This window comes from Neltuma alba, unplaced genomic scaffold, assembly GCF_004799145.2.
Source record: "Neltuma alba isolate B1F8T4 unplaced genomic scaffold, ASM479914v2 tig00012280_pilon, whole genome shotgun sequence".
Taxonomy (NCBI): Eukaryota; Viridiplantae; Streptophyta; class Magnoliopsida; order Fabales; family Fabaceae; genus Neltuma; species Neltuma alba.
Window position 1 is genome coordinate 36622 of NW_021636801.1, and position 26535 is coordinate 63156.

Genomic DNA, 26535 nt, shown 5'->3' on the forward strand with positions numbered 1-26535 from the left:
TGACAAGTTTAAAATGCAATAAACAATAATGAAAAATAATATTTTAAATATATTTTAAAATCAATTCCTAAAATGGTAGGTCTAAAATATATATATATATATATTTTAGTTGGAATGTTTATATAACTGGTCTAGAAACTATTAAAAATAATTTTTCAAAAAATAATATTTACAAACGTATAAATGCAAAAGATAATTCAAAATCTAAAAATTTAATCTGACTTCATTCATAACCGCCTTTTTAAAACCAAATTTCATTATCTCCCCTTAAGCTTACTTTTGATCTCCTCCCCGGCTACTTCAAGCGCCATGAATTCTCCACCTTTATTTGCTAGCTACATCAATGTTGGCCTTCTTCTCTACACTTGTCGTCTCCTCCATGATATAGGTAAATAAAAATGAAGGAAAAATTAGGGCAGGTTGGAAGGCCAACTCGGCAACTTATTTTTGACGGATTTAGGTTGGCAAAATGAGAGCTCTCTTTGAAGCAAGCTTTTTCATGTTGGCTTGTAATGAATGGGCTGGGCTTAAAAAGATGCATATATATCCACGTTGAAAGGTATTGACCCGTCTATTCATTTCCAACAAAAGAAAAAGGGAAAATTTCAGTAAGGTTTAAATAGAAAAAAGTCTGTTAAAATCATAAAATTATTTTGAAATCTTAAGGGATTTCATTGCAAGAGATTTTATTTATTTAATTATCAAATTGCCTTTATTTTTCTTTTTAAATATGTATTGACAACTAAAATAGCAGTCATTAACAATTTAAGGTGTAATGATTAATATCTATTGTGCAAGTTATTAACAACACATTTTCTCAGGCATCACAAAATGTAATACATGAGTTGTTAATATCTGTTCTGATAGTTGTTAATCCTTACACTTTAAGTTTTTAACGATTGCGCTTTTAGTTGTCAATACATATTTAAAAAAAAAGAAGGTAATTTGGTAATTAAACAAACAAGATCTCTTATAATGAGGTCCCTGAGGACTTTAGATAATTTCAACGGGCTTTTTTCTATTTTATTCTCTTGAGTGGGACCTTATTGCGATTTTCTCCAAAGAAAAAGGCTTCCCTCATTTTACCATTTGCTTGCTTGAGAAACCCTACCCCCAACAGAAAAACCTTTTCTCTATGTTTTCTTGATAGGAGCTCGTAAAATGGGCTAGTAGTACAGATACGGACTACTCCACAATGGTACGGGTTGAAGTAGTCCATACCTTGTTGCTAGCCCATCTATAAATATTTATCATATAATTATATTTTTTACTTCATTTAATTCTATTTAATTAAAACAATGTTACCTTGATTTTATAGTTACCTTTTACATATTTTCTTCTTCCCCCATGAAGTTAGGAGTTAATAAAAATAAAAATAAAACTATAAATTACAAGTATTTAATACCCAAAGAAAAAGAAAAAGACATCATTTATAAACTAGTTGAAAATAAAAGATCAAATTTCAGAAGGTATTATGACTTGGAAAGAAGTTAAGTTAGTTTTCTTCTTCTTCTTTTTTACTTGGAAAGAAGTTAAATTAGTTTAAACTATGCAAGAATATCATTGATCTAGTTTTGTATAAATCACTATTTAAACTTATTCCCAAAAAGAAAAAAGAAATAGTGCAGTGCCTTACAAGCAGCAGGCCAGCCTCTACTCTTCATTCTTGGTCAAAGAACCAAGAAGGTCCTCTAACAATGGATCATATAAACACTTGAATTTGAACACCTATCTTTCACCCTGACCTTCTGTCATTAAAGACGATGACGAAGCAAGAGGCTAGCAAGGGCAAAATATTTTAGTTTTTTTAAATTTTATGATTAAAATTTTATTATTTAACACTATTGTTGGTGCGGGGTGAGGTGGGTTGGGCTTTAGCATGAAATGCTACAGTGGAACATTGGGTGAATCATCAATGTATCATTACAAACTCTTCACCAAGCCAATTCTTAAAACAGTTTACTAATGGCTTAAGACATATATCACTGTTTACAAACCAATTTGATTAAAATAATATAAGTATTGGGCTTCCATTTAGCTAACTTCCTTTAATGTATGCATGTGGCTTTGTGTATTGCTTAGGTGTTTGGTGATCTCAAAAATATTTTTAAAAAGCATTTTTTCATAAAACGACGTAAACTTCTCTATAAATTTATTTTGTAAATTGTAAAAGCACTTTTGAAACCATAGTTTGGTTTCTATCTAAACACTTCTTTAGTTTGAGACTTTCAAAATTTAAATTTTAAACCTCCCGTCACGTATGTTTGTCTTGGAAGATTTTCCAGCCGTGCAAGTAAGATTATGCTTCTTATGCTTCTTCTTTTCTCTTCTCTGACATCTTTTCCCCTGTCATACATCACAATCTCCTTTTCTCCTTGCTTGGATTGAGAGAAAATTAGGGAGGAGAGAAAACTAAAGAGAAAAACATGAGGAGAAACAAGTTTTCTCTTGCTTGGATAGGAGAGAAAATGTAGGAGGAAAGAAAAGTAGAAGAGAAAATCAGGTGGGCTCCATGCCTCATTTTCTCTCTAAATTTTCTCTCCATATATAGAGAGATTTGGGAAGGAAAATAAGACTTCCATGACTGCCCCTCCTCTCTCTTCCTCTCCATATTTATTTTCTTTTATTATATTTAAAAAGTTATTCACTTTTTTTTTTATCTTAAAACAATATTTTTATTAAATAATTTGGTTTGAAAATATAATAATATGAAAATATATACAAACCAGATAACTTGATTTTAAATTATTTGATGATGTTAATGTTAGTATAATTTTTCTATTGTAATATTTAATTTAATTTAATTGTAAATATGATATATTTTGATAAGGACATTTTAGTCATTTAGATATATGCTAATTTTCTTTCCTCTCTATTTTCTCTTATCCATCCAAGCAAGAGAGATGATTACAACTTCCCTCCAGTTTTTTCTTTTCTCTAGTTTCTCTCATCCTATTTTTTTTCCTCTCAACTTTTCTTCCCATCCAAGCATAGCATTTGTCTCCCTCTTACTCAACTCTGATTCAAAATCTCTCTGGCCAAGTATTAGAAGGTGATGTAAATTGGTTGCTTGGTGCCCCAGAAGTGTGTGGATAGCGTAGAGATACGCCGTCCATGGTGGTAGTGAGAAAGCAATGGAATGACAAGGTAAACCAACCCGCATCCCAGGCGTTTCTGTTCCTTTTCAATTTTTTTGCATAAAAATTTAGTTTTCTACCTTTCATTATCAGTTCTTCATTTTTTCCTTCCTCGCATCGCCGCCGCTAATCATGTCTCACTCTCTCCAAGTCACCGTCGCTTTTGTTTCTGGGTCCCACAATGTAAAAAAGGTTGTAATATTCTGGGGTACTTCCTTTCCTTCCTACCCTCTCCTCTTATTTATTTTCCTTATGTTTTCATTTTGGAACTGCATTTCAAAGAACACATTTCAGCGATTTTTTGAGTTCAACCATTGTTAGTGATGGGCTGGGAACTTTTACCCGATTACTATTTCAACCTAAAGAAAGCCTCTGATATTGCTTGTGGTCTGGGGATACACTAGGAGTGGGGTTTCATGGGTTACTGAGAGGGAGAGCTCAAATCATATGAAAAGGTGTGAGAAAAACAACCCATAGAGTTGGAAACAGAGAGCAAGACATAGGCTCAGGCAAATCACACAGGAAAGTCCATTGCTTTCTACTTCACCAAGAAAATGAATGGTGGTTCATCTGTTTTAGTGTGAACTATCTCTCTCCAACCCAATAATCATTTGGGTGCGCTTATTGGAAGTATTTTCTCTCAGATTCATGAATCAAATACTTAATCCTAAATATATCCCATCAGTTTGTTACAGCTAATGCTCCCATCACAAGAACTTTCATTATCACCTCGGTGCTTTTTACTATCTTCTTTGAGATCAAAGGTCGTTATCACAGACTGAGATTGCATTATGAGGTGATCTTCCTAATTTAATTGATCTATTTTTATTTTCTCTGATTAAGTGCATGGTGTCAAATAAATTCATTAATAGATATCAATGCAATTGACGATCAAATTGATATTTTTCATCTTCATTATATTATATTATTAAACTGGACTGGCTGTTGGGCATTTCAATATAAAAATTACGTCCGACGCCTGAGGATATTATTATTAATCCCTGAATGTGCAGTTTTTCGTTTTCTTTTAAAATGGGTCACTAGTACTTTTTGCGTGAAAGTCGTCAATTTTTTATGCTAAGGTTGGGACTGATATAATTTTCATTTGGTATAAATCAGAGCTTCATTATAGACTTTGTTTTCCTTGTAAGTTGTTTTTATAAAAAGAATCATCTGACTGATGTTGATTTCCATTAAAAATGCAAAGAGTAAAAGACATGTGTATCTCATACAATTTCTGCTTCCCCTTACCCTATATTGCTCCCTCTCTCTAGAGACATATTTGGAAAGCTTTGCCTATGAAAATTGATTATGTCCACATTTGCTTTTTCAGCAACTCCAGAGTTAATCTTTGGTTTCCTCTGGAGGTTTGGCTGTGGCTTCAAGCAATAGCAGTAGCAACAGTATAAGAGAACCTGATCAGACACCAACATGGGCTGTTGTAGCTGTCTACACTGTTTTCATCTTAATTTCATTAACCTTAGAAAAGAGTCTTCACAGAGTAGGATCGGTACGTCAAGACTGTCAATGAAACCATTGTACTTAGTACTAAGGTTTTGCTTTTGCTTTTTTCCGATGTTTTAACTGTTTCACCTCCAACAATTTTTATTACTTGCTTCGACCTGCTAAGGAAGCGTTGTGGCTTCATATGTTCGTGTCTTGGAAAGGAGGTCCTTTTATCATCATCATTATCAACACTCCCTTTTCCTCCCATCAATTCTGTCCCAAAATTGACTCTGTTTTCTTTTCCTCTTGATGAAGCCGCGAATTAGGTGATACAAGGCAAGTTGTTGACTCTGTGTTTGATACATCATTGCCCTGGAATGTTCAGTTTAATAGATTCAACCCTCTTCAAATTGCAACGCATTTTCTATTAACGTGGTTGTCATGTCTTAATAAAATTGAACCTTTTTGGCTGTTAGCCATAGTGGAACTTTTTGAGAACATTTTATAGTACTATTTTATTTCTAAATATAAGACTTATTTTGTAGTGTAATTTAGGATTGGAGGAATACTATACCTCTGGTCCTAATTATAAAACCTTGTTTGTTATAAATGAGATCTTATAATTAGGACAGGAGGTAATAATGTATAACTTTGGATCAAAGTCATTAGAATGTCAGTGTCTTCAAATTGTTCAGATTCCTGGACAGCACTGGAAATAATAGTAATACACATAGCAGGAGAGTCGGTCCTCATAAGTTACTGATACAGATCTTGATACCATTTACATATTGTATTACTTCCGGTGTTTTACGTAAGAGTTTTTTTGATTTTTATTTTTATCCTAAATATAAGATCCAAATTTATTTTGTCTTTTACATTGATCTATTTTTTCTAAGATGATCCTTATAATAATGATAGTTATAACTAATACATTTGATTATTATTGATATTTTAGAAAAGACAATATCTATTTATTACAAATAACTAGCTTAACTAATTTTTTTAATCTACTCAAATTAGTTAACTAACTCTCATATTAAGGAGTGGTAGTAGTATATAATAATAAACCTATGCTCTAGTACCATGTTAACAAGATGTAAAAAGGAAATAATAACATAATCTTTAGAGGGAGCAACCAAGGCAACACGATGAGGATTATGATCATCACACCAATGGAGGTATAAGGTAAGAACCAAGCTAACTTTCCTTTAGGTGAGAATCAACCGCCGTACACAATTAAATTGTATTACATTTGATCTTTCATATAAAAGGTAGTTGACTTATTTGAATAGATTAAAAAAATTAGTTAAGTTAATTATTTGTAATAAATATGTGTTTTCTTTCCTAAAATACTCTTGCTAATCAAATGTATTAGTTAAAATTATCATTATTACGAGGACTATATTAAAAAGTAGATAAATATGAGAAACAAAGTGGATTAAGATTTTATATTTAAGATCAAATTAAAAATTAAACTAACTCTTATGTTAAAAATTGAAAGTAGTATATTCTAAACTCCTTTTATATTAATGTCAAGGTTATCAACTAAAAAGGTGAGTCACGCCCATAGCTAACTAATCACCTTGACTAATTCAATCTTCCAACAACTCATACAAAATGATAAATAGGGACTAAATTCCAAAAAAAAATCCCATAAAATGTAATATTCAAGCAATACAATTTTCCCAAGAACTTAACAAAGGTTCCCAAGTCAATTCCTTCTAATATTTTATTCTCGTGACACCCTTCTACTCTAATAGTCAGATATAGTATAGCAGCCATTGTTTCATTTCGTTAAGTTTCTTTAAGCCATCCCACCTATCATCTTACATGTGTATGTATATAAATATATCCCAAATTGTTTCTCCATTTCATGACTTAGAGTCAGCTATAATCATACACCCCAAAGCATGGCTTCTTCTTCCATACTCTCCTTCTTCTCCCTCCTCTTCCTTTCCTTCTCTCTCATCTCCACCCACGTTACCAACTTCGACATAGTCAACAACTGTCCTTATACAGTCTTGGCCGCTGCTAGCCCTGGTGGCAGTTGCCGCCTCAATCAGGGCCAGAGATGGAATCTCTGGGTGAATCCGGGAACCAACATTGCCCGCATCTAGGGTCGCACGGGTTGTAAATTTGACTTCAGTTGTCGCGGTCACTCTAGATCGGAGACTGCATCGGCTGGGGTGTTCCTCCGAACACACTTGCTGAATTCGCCTTAAACCAATTTGCTAACCAAGATTTCTATGACATATCTTTAGTGGATGGCTTCAATATTCCCCTGGATTTCTACCCTCTGAACGAAGGATGCCACAATATAAGGTGTTCGGCAGACATTAAAGGAAAATGTCCTAGAGAATTAAAGGCACCTGGGGGATGTAACAATTCGTGTGCAGTGTTTAAGACAAATGAATATTGTTGTACTAATGGACCAGGAACCTATGGACCAACGAAGTATTTGAGGCTCTTCAAACAAAGATATCCTGATGCTTATAGCTATCCTCAGGATGATCCACCAAGCACTTTCACTTGCCCTGCTGGTTCTAATTATAGGGTTGTTTTCTGTCCATTAGGTTCTTCTCATATTCATCTTGAACGCCTGGAAGCTCGAGCACTGAGTATTGATAACGAGTAATATACATACATACATATATGTGTGTGTATTTGTGTGTATATTCTTTAGGAAGATGAGGATTTCTATCTGCTAATGAAAGCTTTACTTTTGTGCGTCGCTTTGGAGTTTGTGGTGTGATGAAGTGAGTGTTAAGACTAAATAAATGAAAGGTTATGGATCTATTTAGTCTTTATGCGTAAGCTGAAGTTGACTTTCTTGTTAACTTTTCATCAAGATATATATATATATATAAAATATGATTGGATTGGCCAAATAAGAATTAATATAAAGGCCATATAAGATATATTGATATAAAATTTAGGGTTAATATAAATTTTGGTCCCTGAAATTTGGGCCTATTTTAGTATTGGTCCCTGAAATTTAAAATCCATGGTATTGCTCCCTCAAATTATATCTGTTTTTGGCTGTTGGTCCTTGATAGCTTCAGGTCAACAAATTCGGCTGAGTTGGCATTAACTCCGTTAACATATGATGTGGCATCTGACTTGGCAACTAAAGCTTGATGATGTGGTATGAGCATGGGAAGACTGACTTAGACAACAAGGGAAAATTAAAAATAAAACGAGTTGAGGCAAGATGCATACTAGTTGCACACACCAAATACTCTGGGTTTCAATTAGGGCACAAAGCAGGAAGACAGTCAAAGGTTCAATAGGAGTGAAGGTTGAAGCAAGTAACGAAGGCAAGAGGAGGAGTAGTTAGAGGGAGAGCAACATCGGCAAAGGCAGAGAAATTTGGGGATGGCAGTAGGAGGTTCAATAGGAGCAAAAGTTGATGCAGGTGACGTAGGCAAGAGGAAGAGCAGTTGGAGCAAGAAAAATGTTGACAAAGGTAGAGAAATTTTGCAAAGGTAAGAGGATGTCGGAGGAAGTAATTTTTTGTGCAATCTCGTCTTGTAGTAGTCACATACCAGACTTGACCTTCGAAACTCTTCTTTTGCTGTGGTGAAGTTTAATAGCTTCTAGTAGAAGCTCATCCTCACATAGCATGGGGAGAAGAGTGGGTGAAAGGAGTGGCCAAAGATGCAGATGTGGAGATGAAGTTATAGTGCTCACTTCATGGATAGAGCAAAATTATGGCAGAAGATTTCTTAATGCCCAAATTTCAAGGTTAGCAAGTGATATGTTTAATTTGAAATCTGAGTGAGTTGCCGGCCTTTTGAACTTCTCTCACGAATTTAATAGATTCAATTCATATGTTTCATATTTAGGAGAGATGGGCATGCAATTACTTTGATTGGCTTGATGAACCAATTGAAAATCCAATGTTGGATGAGTCAAAGAAAATGAAGGAAGAGAATATGGAGTCTCGAAGGAGGCTGAAGAAATTGAAATGGATAGTTTATGCTATGGTTGCTGTAAATATATTTTTGTTGTGTAAAGTGCTGATGTAGCAACAAACTTGGCTTGTTATTTTTGCTGTCTCATGAATTTATGGTTTAGAATGAATTATGATTATGATGTAGCAGGAAGTTGAAATTTCAATGGTTCTTGTAAACTTTTATTTTCCATTGTACTTCCCCACGTGAATTTGACTGCAATATATATGGAAACTCTGTTTTGTAAACTGGAGGATTGGCTATATATATATATACATATTCATGTAAACTTAGCATATCTAATGATGAAGTGAAGAAATCGATCAATTATATACATAGTTCATTGGCAAAGTTGTCCAAGGTATACAAACTTTGTCGTGGGTGGTGCAATTGATCTATGAGAATAAAGAGGGAGATTAAATGACAATCTACAGCTAACAGATGTAATAATGGATTTGAAGATTTAGCTGTAGGAAAATGGCAGGTTTAACTTTGTTGTTTTGCTACAGGAAATATTTATTTTCAATTGGGTAAGATCATATAGACAGTGCCTCTGGTATTTTGTTCCATTGCAGGAAAATGGTACGTTCAACTCCGTTATAGGAACATTAAACCCAGAAGTTTTCTCTCCCCACCAGTGGAGGATGAATTTCCTGTGATATCATTATTACATCCTGATGTATTACACAAGTTCGGAGGGCGGTCAGACATTGGAAGAGGTGAATCAATAGACCAAGGTGTGAATTTTCATGGCATTCATCAGGTAAAAACCGAGACGTAACCCTACCATCTAACTTATTATCATGATCATCGACCTCATTAACATAATAAGTTGTGAGTCCGTTAAATTCCAAAAAATACTTAAACATTAGACCCAGAAGCTGTTTTATGGGAACAAAAATGAAATTGTCCTCATGCCTTCACTTTTCCAGGTGCTATAGAAACAAATGCATTGGGGTTGGGGTAACAAAGATTAACATAGGGCACCTGTAATAGACACAAGAGATAAACTACTTGTAATGAGCACAGCTACTGAAACGCACAAAATATATCTAATGGTTTTAAATTTTCCTTATATATACAAAATACATAGCATCACCACCATGTCATAAAATACATATATGGTTGACTAAATAAGTAGCATAACCACTACAAGCAAGTCACAAAATACAAAGTGTCTTACCCTGTGACTAATAAATGATGTGGTTTTCAAAATAGGCTTCACAAAATGAATAGCATTGTTACCATAAGTAATATGGATTTTGTTCACAAAATACTTAAGTATTCAAGTCACCATGACTAATGAACCCTAAGGTTGACTACTCCCTAGAGGATTTGACACAACTGACTCTTGTGTGGAAGAAGTTTGTTTTCTTTTGATTCGAAGCTTGTCAGGTCTCCTTGGTTCCTTGCAAGTTTGTCAGTTATGTCCTTGTTTCCTATAATTAGAACATTGAAAAATATGATATTGTTGTCTCTTATTTTCACCCATGGATTGTGTCCTTGTTTCTTCATCTGGTCTCTTCTTTCTTTTCTTCGGTGGCCTGCCAAGACATTTATGATAGGCTGGAGGATCAATAGGCTGATTGTTAGCTTTCTCCCACATTGGCTCACCATCGATCGGCTTGATAATAGGAGAGTAACAAGCTACATATGATTGCAATGTCAAGTACTTGTCCACATAACCCTATGGGTCCTCCCTCTTTGCATAAATGCAAGCAACTACATGTCTATATATAAGATAAACACTGATTAGATATCAAACTACATGTATATAGCACATGTATATACCCTTGTGTATTCTATTGTCCGTATTTAATAATAGTGACTGCACATGGATCCTATTAATGTTGTTCACATGTAGTATTGTTCAGATTTAATAATATTTAGAATGTTATATAATGATGACAACACATGGATCCTAATAATGAAACCAGAAGGCAGCAACAAAACCAGAATATCATAAATGAAAATAAACATCTAAAGTAGATGGCAATAACGAATCCAACCAATTAGTATTATTTTGCAATAGTCTTCGACCCAACAATGAACACATTTATTTGCCAATTCTATAACAGAGACCAAAAGAAGCAATGAAAATTTGCCTGCATGGAATACCATTAAGTTGCCACCAGTAACAACTGCATATTTTGGTGGTGAGATCAACCTTAAACTTATGACTATTGCTTGACACCTCATATCAATTATGGCATGTATATCTAACCTCCCATTTTCAACATTCTTGAACTTCTTTATCTAATCGCTTCTGAGGCATGGGCACACAACTCCCTTGTCATGATACTTTTCAGCTTTGACACAATTTTTAGCAAAACGCGTCATCAAATATGTTCTTATCCAATCAAGCAAGCTTATGATTGGAAGTTCCCGTGCCTCTAACAAGCGTCCATTGAAAGACTTTATGATATTGTTGGTGATTATATCACATTTGCAATACTCCTCAAAATGAGATTTGGTCCAGCAACTTGGAGGGATTGCCATCAAGTGATCATGAGCTCCACTGCAAACAGCCTTTAACTCATTCATCCGGTCCCTCCATTTAGATTTCATAGTGGCCTTTGTAGCGCAAAGAACTAAATCACGAATGACAGTTCCTCCCCCATGCTTTGCCTTAATATTAGAATACAAGTGGCGAATACAAAACCGGTGTTCGGCACCTTCAAGTAACTCCTCAAATACCGGAACAAGACCCTGCAAGACACAATTGGTTAAGTATTTAACAAAAAAGTTAATTAAAAAAAATTAATACAACCAAATTGAAAATAAATATTTCTATCTTACCTTTCGCTGGTCGAACATAAATGCCTGCCACCTTTCTTACATACCACCAATGTCATCAAATAGATTATTTAGAAACCACATCCATGAGTCTCTACTTTCAGCCTCAACCACAGTCCATGCTAATGAAAAGTATTAGTCATTAGCATCTCATCCCACGGCAACAAGTAATATTCCTCCATATGGACCCTTCAAGAAACACCCATCCAATCCAATGATAGGTCTACAACCTGTTAGAAATCCTTGCTTCATAGCTCATAAGCACTCATATATTCTCTTGAATACCGGAGCATGGTCTATGTAAAGTTGATCAGTAACTAAGGCAAATGATGTTCCCAGGTTACATTTCCTAACTTCATTGTAGTAGTCTCTCAATTTATGGTACTGCTCCTTGTAATCACCATGAATAATTGCCTTGGCCCTTTTTCTAGCCATGTAGGCCTTCCACACTGATACATCAACTATGCAGTGATCTCTAAGTGACGCAAAATATCTGCTAACTTGATGGACTTGTTTCTCTTCATGATGTCAACTATCTTCTCCACAATCCACTTATAGCTAGCATTCTTGCCCTTTATAGAAACCCCATATGTATGCTTAGATGGGACTGTCTTTAACCGATAGGTCAATTCACCCCTTACTTGGCTCATAAAGATTAACCAATTACCTTCCTTTTCTACACATCTCACCCAGCACCTAACTTTATCATTCTTTAAAAATTTCACTTCATATCCGTGCAACAACGTATACTCCCAAATGGCATTCTTAAACTGACCAATCGAGCTAAACTCTATGCCTAACACAAACTTAAACTCTTTGCACATCTTCGCTGGATCATATTTAACATTATCTACTTTACCAATTGTGTCATCTTCTTCATCACTTGACCTTTCCCCTTCAATTTCCTCAGACTCATGATCAAATAACAAGCTTAATATATCTTCCTCCCTTACTTTAGTCGTGTTATTTTGCCCTATCTCATTAGGTTCTTCTCTTATACACTGTGAACTATGAACAACTTCATCTAGCATATCGCTTACTCCCACATCAATGATTTTTGATAAATAATCATCATCAACCTGCTCGTCTTCACTGTTTTTAAGGTTTGAGAAATCAAACCTTGAGTTCGTTTTACTCTCTCTCTCTCTACTACTTTCACAAATCTTACTTCTCTCTTCCTCCCCATCCATATTTAACTTGAAGAGCAAAATAATAATCTAAAACAGAACACAGAACTAGAGCAATACAATACATAAAGAATCACCGCCATTCTACTTCATTATGCACAAAAATAGAGCATACATATCAACAAAGTGAAAAACCCAACCATACTGATACACAACAACACAGTCACAGCTCGCAGCAACAGGTTAATGCCCCAAAATACAACCAAACAAAATAAAAATTCATTTAATCATCATATCGCAATCTTTCCATTCAAGCAATAAGAACAGAGCATACTTAAACAATCACCATGCAAGAACAACAACATCACACGAATAAGAACAAAGCATGCTCCAGATCAAATGCACCACACCTCTCAAATATACACCGATCAAACAAAAAATTAACAGAAGCAAACATGCAGAGCTTGACAAAACATTGTTATGCTTCAACCAACAAAACTCGTCGAAAACGTTTTGTTTTCTTACACTGCACTACTTACTACCACAATGCGTTAACAAATACAATAGATTCTCACATTTCAACTGGCAAAACTCACCCAAAATACTATTATCGTTTCTTCCCTCGGTGACCCTCGGTAAATCACGTTCCTCTGGCGACGAACACGTCACAGTTCTCCGGCAAGTGTGGGTCCGCTTTACTGTTGACCTAAACCCTTTTTCCTCTTTCTTTTCTTGTTTTGTTTGTCTTTTTTACCACAACTCATGGTGTCTGTTTGTTTAATATTCAGCATATTTATTTTTAATTTTCCCTCATTGTCTAGGTCAGCCTTCCCTTGCTTATACCACATCATCAAGCTTTAGTTGTCAAGTCAGATGCCGCATCATATGTTAACAGAATTGGTGCCAACTCAATCAAATTTGACGGCCTAAAGCTATCAAGGACCAACAGCCAGAAATGGCTATAATTTGAGGGACCAATACCATGGATTTTAAATTTCAGGGACCAAGACCAAAATGGGTCCAAATTTGAGGGACCAAAATTTATATTAACCCTAAAATTTATTAACAAATATTTCTATGTATGATACAGTGTTTTAAAACTTATTGTAAAAAATTATATATAAATATATGAAAACTAAATTACCAAAATACATACTCCTTCTTGTGCGTTTTATAAGATCTCAAAATTTGAATTAGTTTAATTCTTTTTCTAAGATCCTAGTTAGAGGTGTTTGAAGTTGGAAATTAAATACAATTTTTATCAATTTTGTTTCTGATTAATTTTCTATTCTCTCTTCTCATCTTTTTCTTATATTATATTTTCTTTTATTTTTTATCTCCTTAGTATTTCTCTCTCTCTCTCTCTCTCTCTCTCTTATTTGCTCTTTTATTGAATAAGGACATACTTAAAAAAATTTAATTTTCATCTATTCATAGTTTTTAACTAATTTTAATTTTTTCTTAAACTACTCAATTTAGTTGAAAGGATCTGACCAGAGGAAGTATGAATAAAATGTTAAGCATGACTTTTGAGTAAAGATGTTACATATAATTTATTAAATATAAAAAATTAAAAGAACTAGGTGAGCGACCCTCCATTATTCTACAGACTTTTAGAAATGTTATTATATTATTGTTTCTGAATATTATGACTGCTAATAAATTTCATATCTTATAATTTATATTGATATTCTGACCAAAATTATCAAATATGTAATATTAATATCAGTGTATAATTAATAAAATCTTAATCAACTCTTTTTTTCCCCTCAAAACAATGTCAATGTTATTTGGCAGAGGTGACAACTGAACACCCACTGTGATCAAGTCCATGTAGCCAGAATGTGTGTTCGCGCAAACTCTTGTACTATATCTATCAATACACACGCGAACGAGTTGAATATAGTGAAAAGATTTATTAATGTCCCGCAACGTCGCAAATTAATATTCACATTTTCATTCGAAGAGTCGCTTATCCTTTAAGCAATCTTATTCGAAACTATCCATTAGGCTGCCCGTTTAAGGCCTTTTAAATGAAGCACCGGTCTTGTATTTGAAGAGGTTTAAAAAAAATTGGGTTTAACAACTCTGAAATGAAAAGGTTAGCCTTTTAGGATTGAGAGCCAGTACTTTTAAACTCGCCTATTTTTTTGATTATTATTAAGATGTTTATACAATTGTGAATCAATCTTTTATGGACAAGTTTTGAACTAGAAAATTATTTAGAAGAATCAATACTTAAGTTAGATAGTTGGAAAAAAATGTGTCTTGAACTAATGAAAAACAATAAAAATCAATTTTCAGTTTTTTTCAAGAATGACATCTGATATTGTTAGCATTTCAATCATTATAGTAGGTAGAGAATATTATTTTACTATTAGTTTACATGTCTTAACAAAGTATATACATTCTCTTATTCTAACAAATACTAGGCTCTTATTTGTACTCATAACTATTGCATAGTTTTACTTTATATAAGGATGATGAAAGCAAAATTTTGATATTTTTGTCATTGAAAAAGAGTATACTTGTAGTGAAGAACAATCAAATATTATTAATCTTGATGATGATGATGAAAATAAAGATGAAGGAAAATAATCATGTTACTTTTGTTAATTCTTTTTTTTTTTTGATACACGAAGAGAGGGAAGCCCTCCAACTAAGATCCTATGTGTCGCCTCACGTCCTCATGCAGGATATTGCCGATCTCCAATATGGGTGTTTCCATTGGGTGATATCCCTAGGCAGTAGTTAGAGCCGTCTTCACGAGTATATCTGCAGACTGCAGCGGCGTTCGCGTTTCTATTGATATGGGCAACCTCAAGTTCCCATTCTTGCTTCTGTAGAGCTTTGAGTTTTGTTAGGAGCCCAACACAGGGGTGGTCGCTAATGTCGTCCAGGTTAAGTAACTACACCACCTCTAGTGCATCCGTATCTGCAATGAGTCGTCTTTCTCCTCTATCCCATGCCATTTTCAGACCAAGCAATAGGGCCCATAGTTCATGGAGACTGTTACCTCCTTCAACGTGAAACATGAAGCCTAATATGAACACACTAGTTTCGTCCCGTAGCAGTCCACCGCTGTTTGTTCCATTATTCAGTGACCAAGCCTCGTCTATGTTGAGTTTTTTCCAACCCTCAGTGGGTGCTGACCATCCTGTTTGTCGGTCATTCACTTGGTGCCCGTTGATTCTTGTGCTTGCTAGTTTCTATCGTGCTCGGGCGATGCTCTGTATTATTATCATGGCTTTGGATATTAAAGTCTCATTGCTCATATGCTTCTGTTTGAAAATTTGAAGGTTGCGCTGCTTCCACAGTAACCAGCATATCGTTGTGAACAAACTGCTCCATTCTCACTTCTATGTGGGCATTTCTTCCGAGTGTTCTCCTGAATCCAAGTTGTCAAGTTTCCATCAAAGAACTTTCTACGTATGGCTGTGGGAATTACGATACTCCACAGCTGTTTGGTCTCTCTGCAATCACGCAGCACATGAATGGTAGACTCCGAGGAGCAGTTGTACCACATGCATAGGTTGTCATTTGTCATTCCTCGGCGAGTACTCTCCTCGTTAGTCAGCATCTTGTTTTGTACGGCTAGCCAGAGGAAAGATTTGCATCTATGCATGGTGTCAATTTTCCACACTCGTTGCCAATTCACCTGTCTATCTTCTCGTTCTTTGTTAATCACGCTATAGGAACTTTGGATGGTGAAAGATCCATGTTTATCATGCTTCCAGCTAACACTGTTGGTCGAAGGGTTCAACATACAACCATCCTTAACAAAACACCATGCTGCTTTAATCCTTGACCAGGTATTCGATCCAGGGCGAGCTTGGTTTATGGTTGGAAGTAGGTTGTCTCCATACTTGTATTTGGTACGTATCACCTATACCCATCAGTCATTTGGTTTCCTTATGAGATTTCACCCGAGCTTAGCCATATAAGCCAAGTTTTGCGCCTTCATTCTTTTGAATCCCAACCCTCTGTTGCCCTTAGTCTTACAGACACTCCCATGCCACCAAGTGTGGCCGCCTTTTCTTTGTCGTGGAACCCCATAAGAAGTTTCGATTGAGTTGCTCGATCTCATTACAGGTAGTGGTTGGTAGTGAAGCAGTTTGCATGGTGTATCCTGGCATTGCTGAAGTTATAGAGTTAATTAGAGTAGCTCAGCCCGCAAGGGAGAGTGAGTTGATTTTCCAATTCCCTAAATGTTGTTTCACTTTATCCACCACCTCGCGAAAGCTTGCGGCAGACACCCTTTGATGATATAATGGTACCCCTAGATACTTTCCTAGGTCGGCAGCCATCTGGAACCCGAGTAAGGTGCTTAATTTATTTCTTCTTGTGTGATTGATGTTCTTGGAGAAAAACACCCAGGTTTTTTCCAAACTGACTTTCAGTCCCGAGCTTCGACAGAACGTGTCCAAGCAGTTTCGCACCTATATCGCTTGAGAGGCACAAGCTTTCACAAATAGCATAATATCATCAGCAAAAAAAAGGTGCAAGAGTGGGGGGCTTGACTTACAGAGCCGTATAGGCAGCCATGTACAGGATTCTACTCATTCCTGGATTAAGTGTGCCAGTTTTTCCATGCATAAGACAAAAGGGTAGGGTGAGATTGGGTCTCCTTGTCTCATGCACACCTCTGCTGGGAGTGAAGGAGCCAGCAACTTTCCCATTCCAAAGGAGTTTCATAGTAGGCGATGAGATACACCCAAGAATAACTTCTATGAGATGGCTAGGTAGATTTATCTCCCGGAGACAATTCCTCAGAAAGTGCCAATTAAGTCTATCATAGGCTTTTTCAATATCAATTTTAATGGCCATAAACCCTTTTTTTCCTGTCATATTGCGCATAGAGTGCACCACCTCTTGGGCTATCACAATATTATCTGAATTGTGCCTTCCCGAGACAAAGCTCATTGATTTGGACTGATTAACTTTGGTAGGATACCTTTTAATCTGTTTGCCAAGACCTTCGTGATCATCCTAAACACCACATTGCAGAGGCTAATGGGTTGAAGGTCCTTAACTTCCTCTGGGCACTCTTTCTTAGGGATTAGTATGATAAGAGACTCATTTATGTCTTTGGTCAAAGTTGGTTCACGCCACAGTTTTTGGATCAGGTCGCACACGGATTTTCCCATGTGGGCCCACTGGCTTTGGTAAAATAAGGCATTCAACCCATTTGGTCCTTGCGCCTTTAGTACTCCCATATGAAATATAGTATCCTTTATTTCAATATCAGAAATATCGCGACCCATCTCGCTCAAGTCTTCAGTGTCAATAGGGGGGAATACAACGCTGTACTAGAGCTGTACATGGTGGGTCTCCTCCTCTTCGTACAGAGTTGTGAAGAAGGATAACACTCGGGCCTGAATAAGCTTGGGGTCATAGAGCCAAGCATCTCAATGATATCTTAGTGCACCTATAAAATTTCATTTTCGACATCCATTGGTACATATATGGTAGTAGCGAGTATTTTTATCCCCATTTACTTGCCATTCACTTCTAGCTTTTTGTGCCCATATTAGTGACTCTAAAAGTGTTTCCTCAAGTTCCTGCCACAGCTACTGTTGGAGTTTCTCAAGTTTTGCAGTTAAGCCGTAATTCGCCACTGCTCTAGAGATGCCATTAAGCCGATTTATGAGCCTTCTTATTCGAGTCCCGGTAAAACCAAAAACCTGTTTGTTCCATTCGGTACATGCAGTGGTGAATCTTGAGATGTTCTTAGTCTAAGGGTTGTTCCCTATCCAGTTTTCTTGAACAAAATGAGGGAATCCATCATGGAGTACCTAAGCTGCAAGGAAGCAAAATGTGCAGGTACCTTTACATAGTTGCGACAAACCATCTATTTGAAAGAGCAAAGGTCAATGATCAGATTTGTACTAGGGGAGGTGAGTTACTGTGGCATTTGGGAAGTTGTGCAACCACCTATCCAACCCCAAGACTCGGTCAATACAACTTGCATTGCCTATACTTTTCCACGTGAACGGGGGTCCTATGAAGCCCAGGTCTGTGAGGCCAACCGAGTCAACGAAGCGATAGAAGTCTCGGTCAGGTTCTTTAGTCTCTCCGTCGATAGTAAGGTAGCATTGAGGTCACCTCTAATACACCAAGGCCCTTGCATTCTACCAGCTAAGTCTGTTAAGGGTTACCATAAAGCTTGTCGCTGTGAGGACCGAGGGCTTGCGTAAACACATGTCATTTCCCAGGTTCTGTGGTCTATGCTTTCAATTCGTAAATGAATGAATTGCTCTCCATATTCTAAAACTTCCACCTGCTTGAGCTTGTCTGACTAAAGGCACCAAAGGCCACCCTTGTATCCATCCGCATCCACTAGGTGCATATTTCGTAGACCCAGCTACTTGGCTATCTGCTTAGCCTTATTACCACGACATCTTGTCTCAAAGATGGCAACAAAGTCCAACTCGTGTAGAGAAACCAGTGCATGAATCAATTTTAGAAATGAGCGGGCCCCTGTCCCACATGTGTTCTAAAAGAGAGCATTCATTGGGAAACCAAATCATTAGGGGAGGCTACAGGCCTCGGGTTATCCTCAGAGTTCATAGTCGAAGCCATGTGAGCATCCAAGTGCATGGAGTTACCGTGATTTGGGGCCAAGCATGGTGTATTCTCCTCTAATGGGCCCATTGCACTTACGCAGCCTAGTTCTTGTTGCTTTTCTTCTTGGGCTTTCTGTCCGTAGCTCGTGTCTGGCTGTATGTTGATTATTTGGTCATTCATCAAGACTTCAAAGGAGTTTATAGAGGCCACGTGGGTGTCTCCATCAACCTGAGCTGATTTATTCCCCTTATGTGCTCTAATTTTAAGAGCCTGTGAATTTTCTTTGTCATGTGGGTGTCGTTTGATCGCTACCTTTCTCTTTATTCCCACTGGGGCCCATTCATCTTTATTATTGTGCACTATTTTCCCAAATCTACGCTCATCTTCTCCTCTCACATCCACTCTTTCATCCGTACGAGGTCTATCCTTGGAGATATCCCTTGGGCCACATGTCCCTACTCCTTGCTGACTGTTACTTTGAGAGTTCACTCCCTTTTTAATGCTCTGCGAGCTCGACGCCCCTCGAATCTTTGTATTAAATGGTTTCTTCCCAAAATCTCTCTTGACTAACATATGAGGTCTGTAATCTCCTCCTTTTGATCTGCCTTTATTTTCCTAGGGTTGCGGTGTTTTCCTATTGGGTTTCGCTTCTTCAATGGGTCACTCAGCTATTTGCTTCTGGTTGTCCATGGGAGTTTCTTCGTTCTGCTTCTCCGACCATCTCAACATACAATGATCCATCCGATGACCATAGGTGCCACAATGGAAGCATACTAAGTGAAGACCTTCATACTCAATGTTTCTCTCTTCACCAAAATGGTCAAAACTCAGTAACAGTGGTTGTTCCAAATCCAACTCAACACATATTCTGGCAAACCCACCCTTCTCAGAGAAAGCCATTGTCCTATCTATCTTGAGGGTCTTCCCCACTAGATTACCAAGCCTTCGAAGAGATTCCACATTGTAGAGTTCTGTTGGGAGGTCCGGGAACCGGATCCAAGCAGCAATGCGTTTTTGGTTATCTGCCTTCCAGGGGTTAAAATTTGGACGCTACCTGTGGAAAAGTAAATAGTGGTCCACAATCATCCAGTGTCCCTCTTGGAGAGCAAAATCTCTATCCTCTGGAATGGAGAAAGAAACGATAAAGTATCCATTGTTCAGGGGTGTCACCTTGATAGGATCCTTCGCCCACATCTTCTCCATCTGCCCCCTCATAAATCCCACACTAAAGGTCTTTCCTAACAGCTTCACAATCAGTGAATTAATGTAAGGTTTGCACCGCGCAGCATATTCATCAGCCGTAAACTTCAGCGAAGGAATGATGCCCTTCGTCTGCTATATGACCTTCTGTTCCTCTTCCCCTTCTTCACTCATCATCTCCTCTTCTTTTTTCTCCTCTGTCTCCTTCATACTGCATTTTTCAAAGTACCTCTTCCATCTGCTCAATGCTTCCATCGCTGCCTTATTTATTTCCAAGAATCCTGTTTTGCCCAGGCTCAGTAGTTTGTCTTTGTAGGAGATGCCACTGCTACCAGCAATCTTTGGGCCCCGTCCCTCCTGTCCCAGCTTTGTCCATGTCTTTGGTGGGGCACTGCTCTGAAACACCATCTTAGGCCAGCCTCCATCCTCTTCGTTCACTCCTTCGTTATTGCGCTCTCTTCCACCATTCTCTCATCCCTCACTCTCTCGTCTACCGCTCTCGCTCTCCATTTTTCTTTCCCTTTTTTCACTTTGTTACTTTTGTTAATTCTTAGCTGCTTGGTTTACATCTTTCTGCTTCCTTGTTTTATTTGGTTTTGGTTTTTTGGAGTTTGGACAATAGTTTATAACTATTTGATGTCTTTTTCTATACACTATTAGTTTATTTTACTAATATTTATAATTTGAAATAAAAAATCTTACAAGATTTATTGTTTTGTTTTTTATTTCAAGATAATTGAAAAAATTTTAAATTTTAAAGAATAACATAAAAAAGTTAGTCTTTTGAGGCTGAGCTTGCATCTTTGAGGATCGGACTTCATTAATAATACGACAATTTTGACGTATGTAGGTTTTAAAAGGCTAGCTTTTTTCGATCCTAACCCTTTAGGGCATGCTCGGCCTTTATTGATAGCTCTGTTCGAAATACTATCGAGTATTAAATATGGATATTTCTTCTAGTATGAATTTGAATATTGGTTTGTGACGTTATAAGGGAATAGTCCATTCTGGTAGACTTAACCCTATTGGTTGATTATATGTCTTTGTTAGGATGATACTCGTACCTTAAAAAAAAAAAGATACTCTATATATATGTCTGTATATAAGTTAATAATATATTATTACCTCATATTCTTAATATAAACTCTACTTAACTAATTTGAGAAAATTAAAAAAATTAGTTAAATTAGTTATTAATAATAAATGTGTATTGATTTTTCTAAACTATCCGTTATAATTATGTGTATTTGAATTATACAGATATTTAAGAAAAAATTATATAAATAATGTATATTTAAATTCCATCTCTAACTTTTTTTTTGTCCAGCAAAATTCCATCTCTAACCAATTCTTATATATGCATCCGGAGTAATTAACACTTCAAAAGTCGCCTATGTGGTACCGTAACAAATCAAACATTTAGGCACTTCGGCATATTGCATAAAATTTCGAAGCAGACAAAAAATTTAAACTGAGTAATTAATTAAAGGACAAAGTCTGCTCTTTTCATATAATTGGGTATGACGGCCACAAATTTGACCCAATAGACAGGCGCATCGAAGTTTGCTCTTTGCCTCAATATATAATTGGGAGAAATAGCCTACGCGATGATATATTTTATATAAAAATAATATTTTAAAATATAATTTCTGTTTTCCATAAAGAACATTTATGATGCTTTATGGATTTTTTTTAGCTTAACTCAGATAAATATCTTAATATACTTGTATGTTTATGTTGTATATTAGAATATTGGTGATAAAATAAGAAATATCATGTTTTCTTGGTTAATATAACTGTTGGTTCCTGAAATTTAGGCCCATTTTAGTTTTGATTTATCAAATTTCTAAAGAAAAATTTAAAAAAATGATTGTTGAATTTGAAAATTCCCAAATGATCATTCCAATGAGCAAAATTCTAATTTAGGTATGGCTGAAATGATTATATTGTCCTTGATTAAAAAAATCATCAAACATTCTCACCGGTCAGTTGGTCATCAAAACTTCAGTGTTGGTAGCCACCACTAAAGTTTAGGTAGGTCGTCGGTCACGAAGCTTTAGTGGTTGGCCGATTATCTCCAGTGACCAGCAAGTATTTTTTCAAAATTTTTTTCAAATCTAATAATACGATTAATAGGTTCTTTAATACTATTAACAAGTTTTGTGTCACTATTAACAATAGTTTTTTTTTTAAAGAATTCAAAACGTGGCATTTTAAAAAGTGACATTTTTACAATTTGAATAACACGATTAATAAGTTATGTAACGATATTAACAACTCTCACAATGCTATTAACTGCATGATCTGATAGCTTTTTATAATTGAGAGATCAGTCATGCCGTCATAAATTGAAACTTTTTCAAGTCCTATAATGTGGTTAACAAGTCTTTTAACGCAATTAACAAGTTTGGTATTACTGTTAACAATAGATGTTTTGAGAAATTCAAAAAATGGCATTTTTACAACTTAAATAACGTGGTAAACAGGTCATGTAATAATATTAACAACTCTCATAACAAGTCATGTAATAATATTAATAACTCCCATAAACATAGTGATTACCTAATAAATGGGGAAATTTTGTTGCACAACCTTCATAAGGAGTTGATATTAAAAACATTAATCTTTATAGTAAAATTTTGTTAATAGTGTTATGAGAATTGTTAATCTAATTACATGATTTGTCAATTGTATTACTGAAGTTGTAAAGACGCTACTTTTTAAATTTGTTGGAAGATCTATTGTTAATAGCAGTATCAAACTTGCTAATTGTATTAAAAAACTTGTTAACCACATTACAGGATTTGAAAAATTCTCCATTTATGATGACATGACTAATCTCTCAGTGTAAAAAGCTCTCAGATCACATGATTAATAGCATTATGACAGTTGTTGATACCATTACTTGTTAATCGTATCACTTATGCTATAAAAATACCACCTTTTAAATTGCTTGAAAAACTTATCATTAACAGGGACACTAAATTTGTTAATAGTATTAAAAAACTTGTTAATCGGGTTAGTGGACCTAAAAAAAAATCTCCCAAAAAATAGTTACTAGTCGTCGAAGCTTTAGTGACCAGCGGTTGACCTGAATTCCTGTGATGGAGCTCCAATGATCGATTGGCCAGTGAGGGTGCTTAATTTTTTTTTAAAAAAATAAAGGGCAGTATGATTATTTTAACTAATTAAAAAATTTTCAATTCGGTCAATTATACCTAAAATGAAATTTTGCTTATTGGGGTAACTATTTGAGAATTTTCAAATTCAACCATAATTTTTCTGAAAATTTTCCCATTTTCAAACCTATGCATGATTTTAGTCTCTAAAATTTAATTCATTTTAAAACATTAGTCCCCAAAGGAATAATGACATTAAAATATATTAAAATAAAAAAACGTTAAAATATTGATGTGAACTCATCATATAACACCTAGTTTTTTTTGCGTGGATATCAGGGGGAAAAAAGAGACAAGTTATCAAAATGTAGCATAGGAAACGCCTCATTAAACGAGCAGTGAGGAAAAAAGGGTTTAAACAATTGCATTTTGAGCTTATATTCTTTTTTTTTTTTTGCTCTTTTTATTATCCACACAATATTCAACTAGGTGTCATCTAATAAGTCCACATCATTATTTCTATACCTTGATGATATTTTGGCATATTTTAACACTGTCAACATTTTAAGATGGATTAAATTATAGGAACTAAAATCATGTGTTTCAAATTTGATGAAATAAAGCTAAAATAGACCTGAATTTTAGGGATATATAAAAAAAATTATATTAACGCTATTTTTTTTCTCGATTTATCACCATTTGATAAGAAGAGTAGTTTTAGCTTGCACGTTTAATTCAACGAACTTCTCATTTGCATTTCGTTTTTCCCATGAAAACGAAACATTTTTTGATGCGCCTCTCCTCTGTAAATGCCACGTTCAAAGAAAATCTCCATCACGCAAATATTTTATATAAATGAAAAACGACCTCATGAAACTTTTTCGAGTGTTGTTCACGTATATAAAAATAATTATTTGCTTTTGGGCCAACTATGATGACTTTATGAATTGGTTAAAATGCACATTTATTCAGAAATTTTTTACTTAGGATTACTGAGTATTTAAAAATATTTTTGGATTCAGTTTTGCGCTAAAAGTTTAAAATAGTAGTAATTTTACCCTCACCGTTAAAAAAATAATATTAACTGTTAATATTTTTAACGGTAATATAGAATTACTACGATTTTAAACTAATGGTGGAACAATGAATCCAAATTTTTTTTAAGTGTCCAATACTCATAAGTTAAAACTTTCAAAACAAATTTTGCATTTTAACCCATAATAATTTACAAGTTTTGAGTTGATGTTTTGGGTGAATCATTACGACTGAATTTTTCATGATTAATACTCCTCCGGTCCTAAATATAAGACCCTTATATTTAGGACCAGAAGAGTATTATATTGGTGTGTGTATATATTAGTATGGTTTTCATGGGATTTTTTTTTTTGAGCATATTCACGGGATTTTTTTCAAGTTCATAATTTGCAAATAATATGATTTATTATAAACTAGAATTATTGATTTATGTGGCGTGCCTAAGACAATGGGATATTAAGTCACTCTGAAATAAAAAATTTAAAACAAAAAAGATCTAGCATAAAATATGATCAAATACATATTTGACCTTTTGTTTTAAGTTAATATGATGTATAAAATACAAATACAGATACAAATACAAACGACCATAATCAAACCTAAAGCCGCCATTTTTTAATTTGATATCCGCCTAATCTTGATATGCATAATATGAACTTATAGATTACGTAACAATAAGGGCACTACATCAAATAATATGTAGTATAGAGAAACAAAAGTTCAATTTCATTGAAAATCTCAAACGAACCAGAGGCATTATTTATCAAGTACTAAGGCAATCCCTAATAATTCATATCTCCCTTATAGATGTGTTTTTGGTTCAATATGTAATATATTTTACAAAATTTTAAGAGAAAGTAATATCCTTTTATTTTGTAATATCTTTTTATTTAAAGTATCCTTAGGAGTATATTAAAATTACTTGTATCGCATTATGATATGTTTTGTAAATATGGTCCATTGCCTGTGGATTTAGAGAACAGTAAAAAAAACCCATTTTAATTTACCTAATGATTTTTCTTTATAGGTGTGCTTTTAAGTTAAAAAAAAAAAGAGAAATTTTTTGTAGTTAAAATGTGATGAATTGTTTTATCCTCGTTTTTTTAACATATAATGATTTGATTGACTCATATTTGAGTATTGTTGGTCCGATTAAAGGTAGTTTTTCTGAAAACTTTCTCTACGTTTACACTCTAATCTGATAATCAGATATTAAGGAGATGTTTGAGCAAAATCCAAACTACTATTTTAAAAATAATTTATATGTGAGAAAAATTGTCTGTGAAACAACTTTTTAAGAGTGTTGTTTTAGCTAGCAGCCACCGTTTATTACCTAAAATTTACTTTAATTTACATGCATCCCACCATGCTCATCCATTCGTTACTCAGGGCTTGAATCTTACACACTTGTACACGAAAAAATGGCTTCGTCTTCCATCCTTTCCTTCTTCTCCCTCCTCCTCTTCCCTTTCTCTCTCATCTCCACCCATGCAGCCAACTTCAAGATCGCCAACAACTGTCCTTGTACAGTCCGGGCAGCTGCCAGCCTCGGCGGTGTCCTCCTTGACTATGGCCAGAGATGGAACCTCCCAATAAATCCTGGAAGCATCCCAGGTCGCATCTGGGGTTGCACCGGTCGCAACTTAGACGCCGGTGGCCAGGGCAACTGCCTTACCGGCAACTGCACCGGCGGCCTCAATTGCACCGGCTGGGGCGTCCCTCCGAATACTCTCACCGAATTCACTTTAAACCAATTCAGCAACCTAGATTTCTACACATATCCTTAGTAGATGGCTTCAATATCCCCATGGATTTCTGCCCTCTCAACAGTGCTTGCCGGAAGGCGAGCTACATGGCGAACATTAACGGACAGTGTCCTAAGAAATTAAAGGTACCAGGAGGATGTAACAATCCATGTATAGTGTTTAAAGCAACTGAATATTGTTGTACTAGAGGGCTAGGAAGCTGTATATCTATACCTTATTCAAGGTTCTTCATTGTTAAATGTCCGGATGCTTATAGTTGTCCTCGAGATGGTCCAAAAACCACCTTCACTTGCCCTTCTGGTTCCAACTACAGAGTTGTGTTCTGTCCTTTAAGTCCTTTGTCTCAGGTCAATCTTGAGACGCCTGGAAACTCGAGAACTGAGTATTGA

At 35.4% G+C, this 26535-nt stretch overlaps 1 pseudogene; it reads left to right on the forward strand.

The window, feature by feature from the left end:
* The first annotated feature begins 6493 nt into the window (after positions 1 to 6493).
* Positions 6494 to 26535, forward strand: LOC114725795 (uncharacterized; annotated as a pseudogene).